Source organism: Octopus sinensis, linkage group LG16 (assembly GCF_006345805.1).
Source record: "Octopus sinensis linkage group LG16, ASM634580v1, whole genome shotgun sequence".
NCBI lineage: Eukaryota > Metazoa > Mollusca > Cephalopoda > Octopoda > Octopodidae > Octopus > Octopus sinensis.
This window is the reverse complement of record NC_043012.1, coordinates 56,591,391-56,604,683: the sequence shown is the minus strand read 5'-3', so window position 1 is coordinate 56,604,683 and position 13,293 is coordinate 56,591,391.

Here is a 13,293-nt window from a genome sequence, read left to right as displayed (position 1 = left end):
GCATATTTCATCTCAGTTATGTTTGTGTGAATGTATCTGAAGCATGTTTACTTCATGGTACCACCATAATTGTTTGTGCTTCGTTTTTCATTTTTTTCTGTAACTCTAACCCTAAAATCATAACACCTTAGAGCTAAAACCAGTATAAACGCACAAACGATGTCATAAATAACAGTGACAAACAACGGCAGTAATTTTATTCTGCTGAATACATGTCATTGATTGGCTGAAATATGACAAGAAATAACCTCCATAATACAGAATTTTCTCCACAACGATAAGAGTAAAAGATGTTTTATGTGACACATTCTACAAGTATATGAAGTTTGAAAGTGTTTAATTACAAAATATTATTTTTTAAATCTGTTGGTCAAAGATCCGAAAAACTGTCTTGAGTAATATATCTTTTTTGTTGTGGCTGGTGTTTGGTATATAAAATAATTTGATGGAAGGTTTTAATTTAAAACAAATATAGATTGTGTCACAGAATAAGCAACTATCCTAAACTGAGTTGGGACGTTATTTACAGAAAGAGTGACTAGAAATTTATCAAAACTAAATAGAATTTACTGAAATTTTTCTTTTTCCTTAAGTCATTTTAAGCTAGTATGTTAATCTTTTTGTTGCCAACCCAAATGCCTTGCTTAGAGTTTACTGTTTCAACATTATTCAAATTAAAGCTAACAACAAATTTTAGTAACTTTTTGCATTATTTTCAAAACTAATTGAAGCGATGAATTTCAACAAATACAATAAGGTATATTTTGAAATACAGGTAAGGGTTAATGGGAAAGACATCAGTTGTAAAATATTACCTCAATAACTCTTGTAAAACCCATGATCATCTTCAAAGAAGCAAGTATAAAGCTAATGATGGTTGCAAATTGCACCCTAGAATATGACTAGAATCACATATAGGATGATTGTAAACTCTACAATTTCTCACTTCACACATCCATTGATTGAATTTTTAACCCTTTCGTTGCCGTATTTATTTTGAGCTACTCTGTGTTTCTTTCAGTTAATTTAAATATAACAAAGAATTTAGTAAAATAACTTAGTTGTCATTAAACTAGTGTTAGGAACATAAATTGTGACTAAGGTTTGGTGAAAGACATTAATTCAGAACTTTTGAAAACAAGACATTTCTACTACAGAGGCAGTTTCAGCAGGGTTGGTATCAAAAGGGTTAAACTAAGAATACCATGATATGCAAATGTTTGTTTGGATTTTCCATCTGATTTGAAACCTTTGCTCTTAGATATAACTAGGGCTGTCTTCCCTGGTGAAGTTTTCCTGTTAGTTCAAGCAGGTTTGCTCACCACATTTGCTCTTCATTTGGCAAAAGCATCAGATGAAATATTTTGCCGTATAAGTTCAATTTTACCTTTGATAAAGTGCCAGTCTAGGGCTGTAAACTGGCAGATTCTTCAGTTCCACCCTTGTCTACTTGAATACTAGGTTAAATCTGCCCCTTTGGGTACCTTCAGAGAAGTTCACTTTTCTGCAAGCAGAAACATCAAATCATCAGTTTCAGGATACTTTTCTTCCTGCCAATCTCTAAACACTATAAAGAATTGGGCACTGATAGACTTAATACACAAACTGATCCTTGGGTGTTTTTATCAGAATCCATTCTGTTATAAGGAATTGGGACCAGTTTTCCAGTTAGGATACATCCCTACCTATCATGCTATTCTTATTTTCCTTACATTCCTCCAAACTGATATTTACCATTGTCAGCACCTCCATTTTCATTCACTTCTGTCATCTCTACCAGCTGTCGTGTTTCCTAGCCATCTTTATTCTCTCCTAGTCCATCTTGTACCGTGAGAGAATACCTAGATAGTGCATTTCCACCATTATATTTCATTCTCTCAACACCTAGCACATTGTCGTCATCTTTTAACCCTTTCGTTACTGTATTTATTTTGAGATGCTCTGTGTTTCTTTCAATTATTTTAAATATAACAAAGAATTTAGTAAAATAACTTAGTTATCATTAAGCTAGTGATAGGAACATAAATTGTGACTAAAAGGTTTGGTGGAAGATTTTAATTCAAAACATGAAAACAAGACATTTGTACTCAGAGCTAGAGCCGGGTTAGTAATGAAAGGGTTAAGGTGTGCTCTACATGTTGACAGGGTCAGTGAGAGCTGCATTTGTCTGTTTTGGCATGATTTCTTTGGTGGTTGCCCTTCCTAATGCCAACCACCCTAAAGAATGTACCAGGTGCTTTTACATGGCACTAGCACCCGTGAACCTGCAAGACTAGGATCCGTCAGCTGTGAGGCATGGACAGTCACAATTTTACTTAGCTTGACATGTCTCCCTAAGCACAGTAAACCACCAGAAGTCTCAGTCTCTCCTCTGTGAGGCCCAACGTCTGTAAATCCTTTCTCACCACTTCAGCCCATGTCTTCCAAGTTCTACTTGGTAATTCTGCATTACCACTCTGTTAGGCGGGTTCGTGTCGTGTGAGCCCCCTTAGCAGAGACTGCCATAAAAAATTCACAAGAATTCCGTTGCCAGCCTCGCCTGGCCCTCATGCCGGTGGCACATAAAAAGCACCATCCGTTCGTGGCCGTTTGCCAGCTCTGTCTGGCACCTGTGCAGGTGGCACGTAAAAAGCACCCACTACACTCATGGAGTGGTTGGCGTTAGGAAGGGCATTCAGCCGTAGAAACACTGCCAGATTTGACTGGGCCTGATGAAGCCTTCTGGCTTCACAGACCCCAGTAGAACCGTCCAACCCATGCTAGCATGGAAAGCGGACGCTAAATGATGATGAAATTGATGGCTGTGGTTAAGAAGTTTGTTTTGTCATCACATGGTTTCAGGTCCAGTCCTACTCAGTGGTACCTTGGGCAAGTGTCTTCTCTACCCCTTGCTGACCAAGGCCTTGTGAGTGGATATGGGAGACAGAAACTGAAAGAAATTCATTGTATATATGTGAATTTGACTCTCCTTGTCTTGCTATAGTGCACTACTTGTAAACATACAAGTGATGTCGATCATTTGTAATCTTCAGTGATATATCTGGTCATTGTATTGCCTGTGTTTAAAATAAGAAAGGGAAATGGCCTTCCTTAGAAACAGGTGTGTGTTGGTATGTGTGTGTGTGTATTGGTCTCTTTGCCTTAACATCACCTGAGTGTTGTAAACGAATGTCTCCACCATACAAGCAGTGTCCTTTGCTGCGAATCTTCTATGAAAACATGTCTGGTCAGGGGAAAGATTAACCTTGCTGAGGAATAGTTGAGGTTTGGTGACAGGAAGAGTAGCTGACCATAGAAAATCTGCATTGACAAATTCCATCCAACTCACGCAAGCATGGAAAAGTGGCCGTTAAAACAATAAGGATGATGGTGTGTGTAATATTTGTTTCAAGTTTTGGTACAAGGCCAGTAATTATGGGGAGGGGTAAGTTGATAACATTGACCCCCAGTGCTCGGCTGGTACTGATTTTATTGACCCTGAAAGGATGAAAGGCAAAATTAGCCTCAGCGGAATGTGAACTCAGAACATAGAGGTAGACGAAATGCTGCTAGGCATTTTGCCCGGCATGCAAGTGATTGCGCCAGCTCACTACTTTATGGTGTGTGTAATATTAACAATCAGGCGTGGCACCTTGAGCAAGTGTTTTCTACTCTAGTCTCGAGCTGACCAAAGCCTTGAGAGGATTTTGTAGACGGAAACTGAAAGAAGCTTGTTTGTATATATATATATTTATGTCTGTGTTTGTCCCCCCACCATAGCTTGGTAACCAATATTGGTGTGGTTATATCCTCAAAACTTAGCGGTTCGGCAAAAGAGACCAATAGAATATGTCCAGCCTGTCGTGTATATATATATGTATATATTTATGTCTGTATTTGTCCCCTACCATAGCTTAGCAACCAATGTTGGTATGTTTATATCCTCGAAATCTAGCGGTTTGGCAAAAGAGACCAATAGAATAAGTCCTGGCATCGATTTGTTCGACTTCAGGCAGTGCTTCAGCATGACCGCGGTCAAATGACTGAAACGTGTAAAAGAGAATTTGAAATGATTTTATTCAGAATTATGGTGATTTGAACCATGTAACCAGTTTATGAAGAGAATTTTTCTTCAAAATGTGTCTTTAAACTTAACACCCTCAGAAAAATACTATCTTATGCTGTAATTTTAAAATTATTGTGGCTATAGAAGACACTTAGCCAAGGTACCACACAGTGGGACTGAACCTGAAACCATGTGGTATAAGGAGCACGCTGTTCCGGGAATCAGATGGGATGAAACCCTCGTGAGAGCCAGTTTTAAAATATTTATACATATTGTTACGAACCTGCCGTCGCTCAAACTCTTCGGGGAAATCCGGGACCCTACCAGGTCGAGCAACGACGATCGAACAGGGAATTCGGCGGGGAAGAATGGCAACAGCGAAACCGGCGACCGGAGATACCAAACAACAACAACAGTAGGAAGAGACGGCGGAAGGCAATTGGCTACATTTAACAACGGTTTATAACAATTATTACAACAAATCAAATAAATTAAGATTACATCAGGTATACAACAGATCAAAGCATTTAAACATGCGGATACAATATACAATGTTCATAGACAAATAAGTTCAGATCAAATAATGTTCACGATACGTTACAGTTCAATACATTATACAATGTTCAAATCACAACAATTCACGTTACAGTTCAAAGTCTTTATAATCTCTTTAGCACTGTTCTTTATAACACATCAACAAGTCTTTTACTTAATTCACATATCAATTCTTTTACATTTCAACACAACTCAACAACACATACCGTTTCAATTCCTACTATAATAGCCGTGCCTTCTATCCGCCGAAATCCCTCCTTCGCTCTCAGCCCTCTGTGTATGTCTTTCTCAACCTCTCATCCTCTCACTGTCTGCCTGTCGTTCTCAACACTGTCACTGTCACTCTCTCTCCTAGTTCTGTAATACCATCTGTCTGTCTTCCCGTAATCCCATCTGCCTTGTTACCAACTCAATTTCTCCGGCCGGACTGTCTAACAGACTCACAGCTTCTGCTTTTTTATAGGGTAGTTTCCTTGACCCTTCCCTGACCGGGAAAAGGGTAGGGGTCTTTCCAAAAGCCATCACTCTTTCGTGAATCTGACAGAACAAAGGACAATAACTTTAGATTGTAGACTTCCAGACTACACTCCAACAAAGTAGGTCAAAGCAGCTGTTCACGGATTGACCTACTCATATCAATATATATGTGTGTGTGTCTTGGTTTGTTTGCTTCAACATAAACTAGTGGTTCAACAAAAAAGGCCGATAGAATAAGTACTGCGATTTAATGAGTGAGACAAGTAAAAGATATCGGTGCATAGGATATTTAATATGTCCTGCATTATCTAAGACAATGGGATCTTTTCGGTTTGAACGGCAGTTTTTAACATAATTTCTAGGTAACTAAAAAATTTTAAACTTCGTATACTGGTAGAATGGGTTTATAAAGCATCTTTTTCTCTTGGCTTTATTGAGAAAATTCCATAGTTTGTAAGATATTTGTTGTTTTTTTTCTGCAATTTCAACCAATCAGTGACGTCCATTGAGGCAAAGAAAGAAAAAAACATTCTGTGCCGTATGAATATGTCCCTTGTTTAAGAAACAGATTGGGTTTATTTACATTTGTGAAGAAAAAAAGGTACCCTTCCCCCCACCCCTAACCCTAAAACTGATTGATATGCAATAGATCGATACTACGGTCATAATTATGGGTGACAATTTCATATGACACCGCTAGAAAAAACTGCCGTTCAAACCGAAAAAATCCCAATCGTGTATAGCTTGAAGGCAATTTGGCTGTTATTTCTAGCAATCCAATTACTTATATAGAGCACTCCTCAGCCAGTGAACGGAGAGCTGATGACAATGTTTTGATATATTCTGTGGATCTTAATGAGAAGTAACAGGAATATATCCAGTTGTCTCCCTTACAATTTGAGTTTGTTCCTGAGTTTCGAGTTATCTCCCGACATTCCTACCCGTATGAGATCACTTTTGGCACCGCATCAACATATGTTGGTTGATAACTGAAAGACGAGCACTGCGGGCTATCTGGCTCCAGAAGCTGTAAACACATATAAAAATAATGTTTTACGAGTTACTCTTCACGTTGATCATTTTTCGGGATTCTCTATTTAACTCACCGTATGTGTTAAACAGTACAAATGCAATATCGTTTTCTGGGACATTTCCATTCACGGCGCATTCTTGGTTCTGTTTTGTTGTTCCTGTAATAAAGATATTGTGAATTATCAACGATATGGTGCTTAAAGATTAGACAATACTGACTTTAAGGGAAACGGGAATGAGAGGTGTAGTTGTATTTACATCTAACAAATGCTCCTTCTTTAATTACCCACTCCATCATTATATGTATGTGTGCGTGTGTATATATACACACACACACATTTAACGGAGTTGGTACCGTTCATGGATAAAGCTATTTAAGTTCCAATATACGAGTGTATGTAGATAAAAGAAGGAACAGAAAACCAATAGGATTAAATGCGACGAACACAGCGGAGCTGTTTAGTTATATCTTGAAACATACTCTTTTCTACACTAAACACAAGGCCCGAAATTTCTGGTGGGTGGGGGCAGTCGATTAGATCGACTCCAGTATGCAACTGGAAAGGATGAAAGGCAAAGTCGACCTCGGCGAAATTTGAACTTAGAAGGTAAAGACAGACGAAATACCTATTTCTTTATTACCCACAAGGGGACAGACATAGGTATTAAGTCGATTACATCGACCCCAGTGCGTAACTGGTACTTAATTTATCGACCCCGAAAGGATGAAAGGCAAAGTCGACCTCGGCGGAATTTGAACTTAGAAAGTAAAGACAGACGAAATACCGCTAAGCATTATGCTCGGCGTGTTAAGGTTTCTTATTTCTTTACTGCCCACAAGGGGCTACACACAGAGGGGACAGACAAACGGATTAAGTCGATTATATCAACTCGGAAAGGATGAAAGGCAAAGTCGACCTCGGCGGAATTTGAACTCAGAACGTAGCGGCAGACGAAATACCGCTAAGCATTTCTGCCAGCTTGCCGCCTTCGTCTTGAAATATACTGTCAGCTTTTACCTACGGATCACGTAGCCCCTATATAGTAGATTATATGCTTTTAACATATTGGGCTTCTAGACGTTTGTTCTAGGCCATGTTTTCTTCCCTTTTCTTTCTTCTCTTTGTTATGTTGAATGGTCTTTTTTTTTTTACTCTGATGAAGCTCTGTGCCTTAATTCGAATGTCCTATGAAGATGAAGAACTTTATTCTCGCATTTATTTACAGACAGCATTTTGGCAAGGGACCGGAAACAGCCATAAGATATGTTACGTCACCTATTTCTTATGTCATGTTTTGTATTAAAAAGTAAGATATAAATGTGGTCCAGTCGATGTGTTTGTTAATCAGGATTTCTCCATTTTCTGATTATATATATATATATATATATATTATATATATATATAAGGTGAACTCTAGTGAACTTCCTCTCTCTATTATATATACATACATGCAAACGTAGCAGGTAACAGCTAACATTTGGCGCTGTTTTGGACCCCGTTGTGTCTACCACTCTGATTGGTTGGTATTGGCGCAAACTGTCTCTTACTCTATCGCGTGCCAATATGCAACCCAACCAATTGCAGCCTCCAAATAAATCATGTGAGACAGTCTGTTCTAAACTACACTTGAGCCTACCGTCAACTATAAAAACTCACCTCCTCCTAGTTTCGAGGTCTGTTGGTTCTAGACCTTCTGAGGTCTAACCACTGACCACATTACAGCGACCTCCATCTTGTCTCTCACCAACATCGTCAACAACATCACAGCACCGACAACAGAGCACAGATTCTAACGTACCGCTGTACGTGATTGTCCTAACCAGTTAACATCGAACATATAACACACGCAGATGCATCTAGATATATGAATAAATGTCCATCAACCACTTCCATTTATCATTCAGCTTGTGTATATATACGTGTGGCTGGCATTAAAAACATTTAAAGTTGCCACCTTGTTTTATGCATTCTTTATTACAGCCTTCTGAATAGAGTTGCAATAGATGGAATGGTCAATCACGTAGTAATTTCCCTTTGTTTAACAGTTCATTTCCTTTTGTTGTCTTGCCATATATATATATATATATATATATATATATGTATGTATGTATGTATATATATATATGTATGTATATATATATATATGTATATATATGTATGTATGTATATGTATGTATGTATATATATGTATGTATGTGTATATATATATATGTATATATATGTATGTATATATATATATGTATGTATATATATATGTATATATATATGTATATATATATATGAATAAAAACTTACTTGGAGAAGAGAAATAACACGTGCGTTCGGTCATATAATAATATAATAAATAAATAAAATATATGCATATATACATACATATATGCACATACTTACATCTACATGTATATATACATGCATATATATATATATATATGAGTACAGGACACCACAAATAAACGTAGAACACAACGAGAGACGAATACATAAAATCAAACAGCTGTCCCTGGTTCAACTCAATGCATGTTTCGAGTATATATATGTTTGTATATATATATATATGTATATATATATATATATATATATATATATATATATATATATATATATATATATATATATATATATATATATATATATATATATGTGTATATACATATATGTATATATACGTGTGTATATATATATATATATATATATGTGTGTGTGTATATATATATATGTATGTATATATATATATGTATTTATATATATGTATGTATATATATGTATATATATATATATATATACACACACACACATATGTATATATATATATATATAAAATGCAAATAAGAAAATGGAAGAACAGATTCCTTTCAATCATCGACTTACAGATATTACCAATTCATATTATTTATTAACTACTTAAATAGGAACATCCAAATCCAACAGAATAAAACAATATACATCAATAAGTAAGATAATACCATAAAAATAATACACATAAAATGGATCTTACAGCTGTTTCAGCCAGTAGATAAAGGTATTTCATTGTGCCTATATTAGTCAGATGTATGGAGGTAATATGCAGTTAAAAATGAGTTACTTATATATATATATCTCAAGGCCTCATCAGAGATTATAATGTACAATTATAAAAATATACAAATGCAAATATAAATATGAAACAAAATACACATACACAAGAGTATATATATATATAAGTGTATATACATATATATATATATATACATATATATGTATATATATAATAATAAACATACACATAAAGTTACAGATAATCAAATATATATACTGGAGTATACATATACATCCACACCAATGGGTACATATACAAAGTCCAAAGTTCATTACATTACATTTCCAAAACTGTTAATATTATTATTATAAATAATACAAATATTGGAATATGTGCATTCTGCTATTCACAATACATAGTAGATGGAAAATACCACATAAAATATAGTATAATATAATATAGTGTAATATAATATATTGTATATCACATATATAATATAGTATAACATAATATATAGACAGATGCCTATGAAAGATGCAAGCACATTAATTCAACAAATAATGTCATTATATTCATATTCTGTATCTGACCATATATTATCTTCTAGTGTATGTTTATTATTGTGGATATTTTAGAGATTGATATACAATTTTAATGTTACTCAATTATGCAACTATTCATATTTGAATTCTGCATTAATACCTATCTATTCATTTATACATCCATTTACTGATATAAGATAATTAATCAATATTAATCTAAGGTTATCCAATATCATATCCATGTACCCCTATATATAATAGGCAATTTATTATTGATCAAAGGTTATACAAGTATATCCTCATAATTAAATAAATGTTTGATCAAAACCATTAATATCGAGATGGACCACATAAGTAGTTAAAACTAAACACACAAATATTCAGTCCACCCGTTTCCTATAGACCTTTATAAATACAACACACCTTAATCGAATATAGGTTGAAGTACATAAGTAAATATATATTTGTTTTTATGGAGGAAAAGATCATTTACATTTTTACAGAACAGATCTATGGAGAGGTCCTTTAAATTAAACAATTCCATCCAGTCAGTACCGAACAAGTTTGTTGCCTTATTTGATACAAAAACCTTTACTTTCAAGGTTTTACCCCGAAATGTAATTTTTTTCCTGAGACATCTTTCACAATTTTTAAAGTTTCCATTAATGTAGGCTTTCCTTTTCTTTTTTCCATGTATCAGGGTTAGTAATTGTAATATCACTGCCTGTATCTAGCTGTAACTTCACGTTCACATTATTAATTTTTATGCACACAAACTTCTTTTGTGAGCCTCGCCTCGACTTTCTGCTGAGAAAACCTTTCCAGAATTTTTTTCCGTTCGACCTTTTTTTTTTTCTGTTTTGCAATGTGAGCTTTTATGTCTGATTTTTTGACAGTTAAAATATTTAAAATTTTTAAACGGACAGTTATTTTTAAAATATAGACCTTCACACCCATAACAGGGATTGGGTCTTGATCTTCGTTTTCTTTTTCCTTATCCGTTACAAGTCAACATGTATGTATGTGAGAATAATCCTTTTCATCGATTTCATTTGTGCCATGTCATGGATTAATAATTCTCTGACATTCTTCTGCCATTACCTGCAGAGTCAAATTCTGGTCCTGTTCTGATTTTGTCAATATTCGGCACATAGCCCCGCATCTTTGCTTGCAGTTAACCCTTGAGCAAAAATTAAATATTTGAACATGTCCGGGATTAATTCTTTTAGTTTGAATTTTTGGCATTCTCGATTGAGATGTCCGCCATGGGTGATGAAATCTTCACCATCTTTTTTTACTAAATTAAAACACTCCCAGCAAATATTGAACAGGGAACTTCTCTCGTTGAAAATTTTTGATAACAATTTAATTGTTTCATCGAAACAAATTTAACACACGGAGGCAGCGGGGGGCAGAATGTGGTTACAGTATTTTTTGTGTTCGGCAGGAGATAATTTTTTTAAAAGTAGACATATCTTTTCATTGTCTGTCCAATTTTTGCATTCCTCTTTGAATATTTCTTCATATCTTCAGAAATATGCAGAAAAAGTAATACTTTCTTCTGGGTTATAACTAAGTTCTGCATATATGGGTACAGTATGTCACCAACTGTGTAAACAGCATGAAGTACGAAAACAAGCAAGTTAAATACGCAAACAACAAGAGGAAAAAATGGAAAACAGGGCAAGAAACATAAAGAACGACCTTTCATCAGTTGTTGGTTCTCTATCTACTTCTCACTTCGAGCATTTAACGACAATATGCGTCTTTGAAGAAAGTTGCTCCCATAAATTCCAAAATAAAATTTTGTGTTTATGGAGGGTCAAAGTTGGAAACAAAAACAGGACATTGGAGACATACAAGGAAACCAAACGAAAACAAACATGGAGGGTTGTAGTCCAGAACAAGAGGAAAATAATGAATGCTGGGAGAAATATTTTCTTTGAAAAGAGAAAAAAGACATCCAGTCCTTAGAGCATCATGCAGGAAAAGAAAGTTGGAAGATGGTTACATGTGAGCAACAAGAGAAAGAGGGTGAGAGAGAGACAGACAGAAAAAGGGAATTAGAGAAGGACGAGGGAGAAAACGATATAGAGTAAAGTCACGTCAAAAAGGTTAAGATAAATTTACTTGGAAATGGACGCATGACATTCCATTAAATAATGACATAAATAATATATATATATATGGATACAGGACGTCACCAACTGTGTAAACAACATGAAGTACAAAAACAAACGAGTTAAATACACAAACAACATCATCATCATCATCATCATCATTTAGCGTCCGTTTTCCATGCTAGCATGGGTTGGACGGGGAGCCCGAAGGCTGCACCAGGCCAGTCAGATCTGGCAGTGTTTCTACAGCTGGATGCCCTTCCTAACGCCAACCACTCCGAGAGTGTAGTGGGTGATTTTATGTGCCACCGACACAGGTGCCAGACGAGGCTGGCGAATGGCCACGCTCGGATGGTGGTGTTTTTATGTGCCACCGACACAGGTGCCAGACGAGGCTGGCAGACGGCCACGCTCGGATGGTGTTTTTATGTGCCACCGACACAGGTGCCAGATGAGGCTGGCGACGGCCACGATCGGATGGTGTGTTTGTTACGTCCCCAAAGCACGGAGGCCAGTCTATGCGGTACTGGCTACGGCCACGTTCGGATGATTTTCTTGTGTGCCACCGGCCACTGGTACCACAAAGATACAAATTCCATTGATGTTCATCTATTTTGATTTGTTTTGATTTTGATTTGATTTTCACTTGCCTCAACAGGTCTTCACAAGTGTCACAAGAAGGAAGGTATGCACAGTGGACTGACTACGTCCAGGTAGGGGCCACGGGTATGGCCTGACTAGTCTCTTGCCGGGTCTTCGGATGGTGTTTTTATGTGCCACCGACACGGGCCAGATGAGGCTGGCGAACGGCCACGATCGATGTGTTTGTTGCGTGCCCACAGCACGGAGGCCAGTCGATGCGGTACTGGCTACGGCCACGTTCGGATGGTTTTCTTGTGTGCCACCGGCACTGGTACCACAAAGATACAAATTCCATTGATGTTCATCTATTTTGATCTGATTTGATTTGATTTTCACTTGCCTCAACAGGTCTTCACAGGTCTTCACAAGTGTCACAAGAAGGAAGGAAGGTATGCACAGGTGGACTGACTACGTCCCAAGTAGGGGCCACGGGTTATGGCCTGACTAGTCTTGCCGGGTCTTCGGTTGGTGTTTTTATGTGCCACCGACACGGTGCCAGATGAGGCTGGCGGACGGCCACGATCGGATGGTGTTTGTTATGTGCCCACATCACAGAGGCCAGTCGATGCGGTACTGGCTACGGCCACGTTCGGATGGTTTTCTTGTGTGCCACCGGTACTGGTACCACAAAGATACAAATTCCATTGATGTTCATCTATTTTGATTTGGTTTGATTTGATTTGATTTGATTTTGATTTTGATTTTCACTTGCCTCAACAGGTCTACACAAGTGTTACACACTTGCCTCAACAGGTCTTCACAAGTGTCATAAGTAGGAAGGTATGCACAGGTGGACTGACTACGTCGCCGGGTCTTCGGATGGTGTTTTTATGTGCCACCGACACAGTGCCAGATGAGGCTG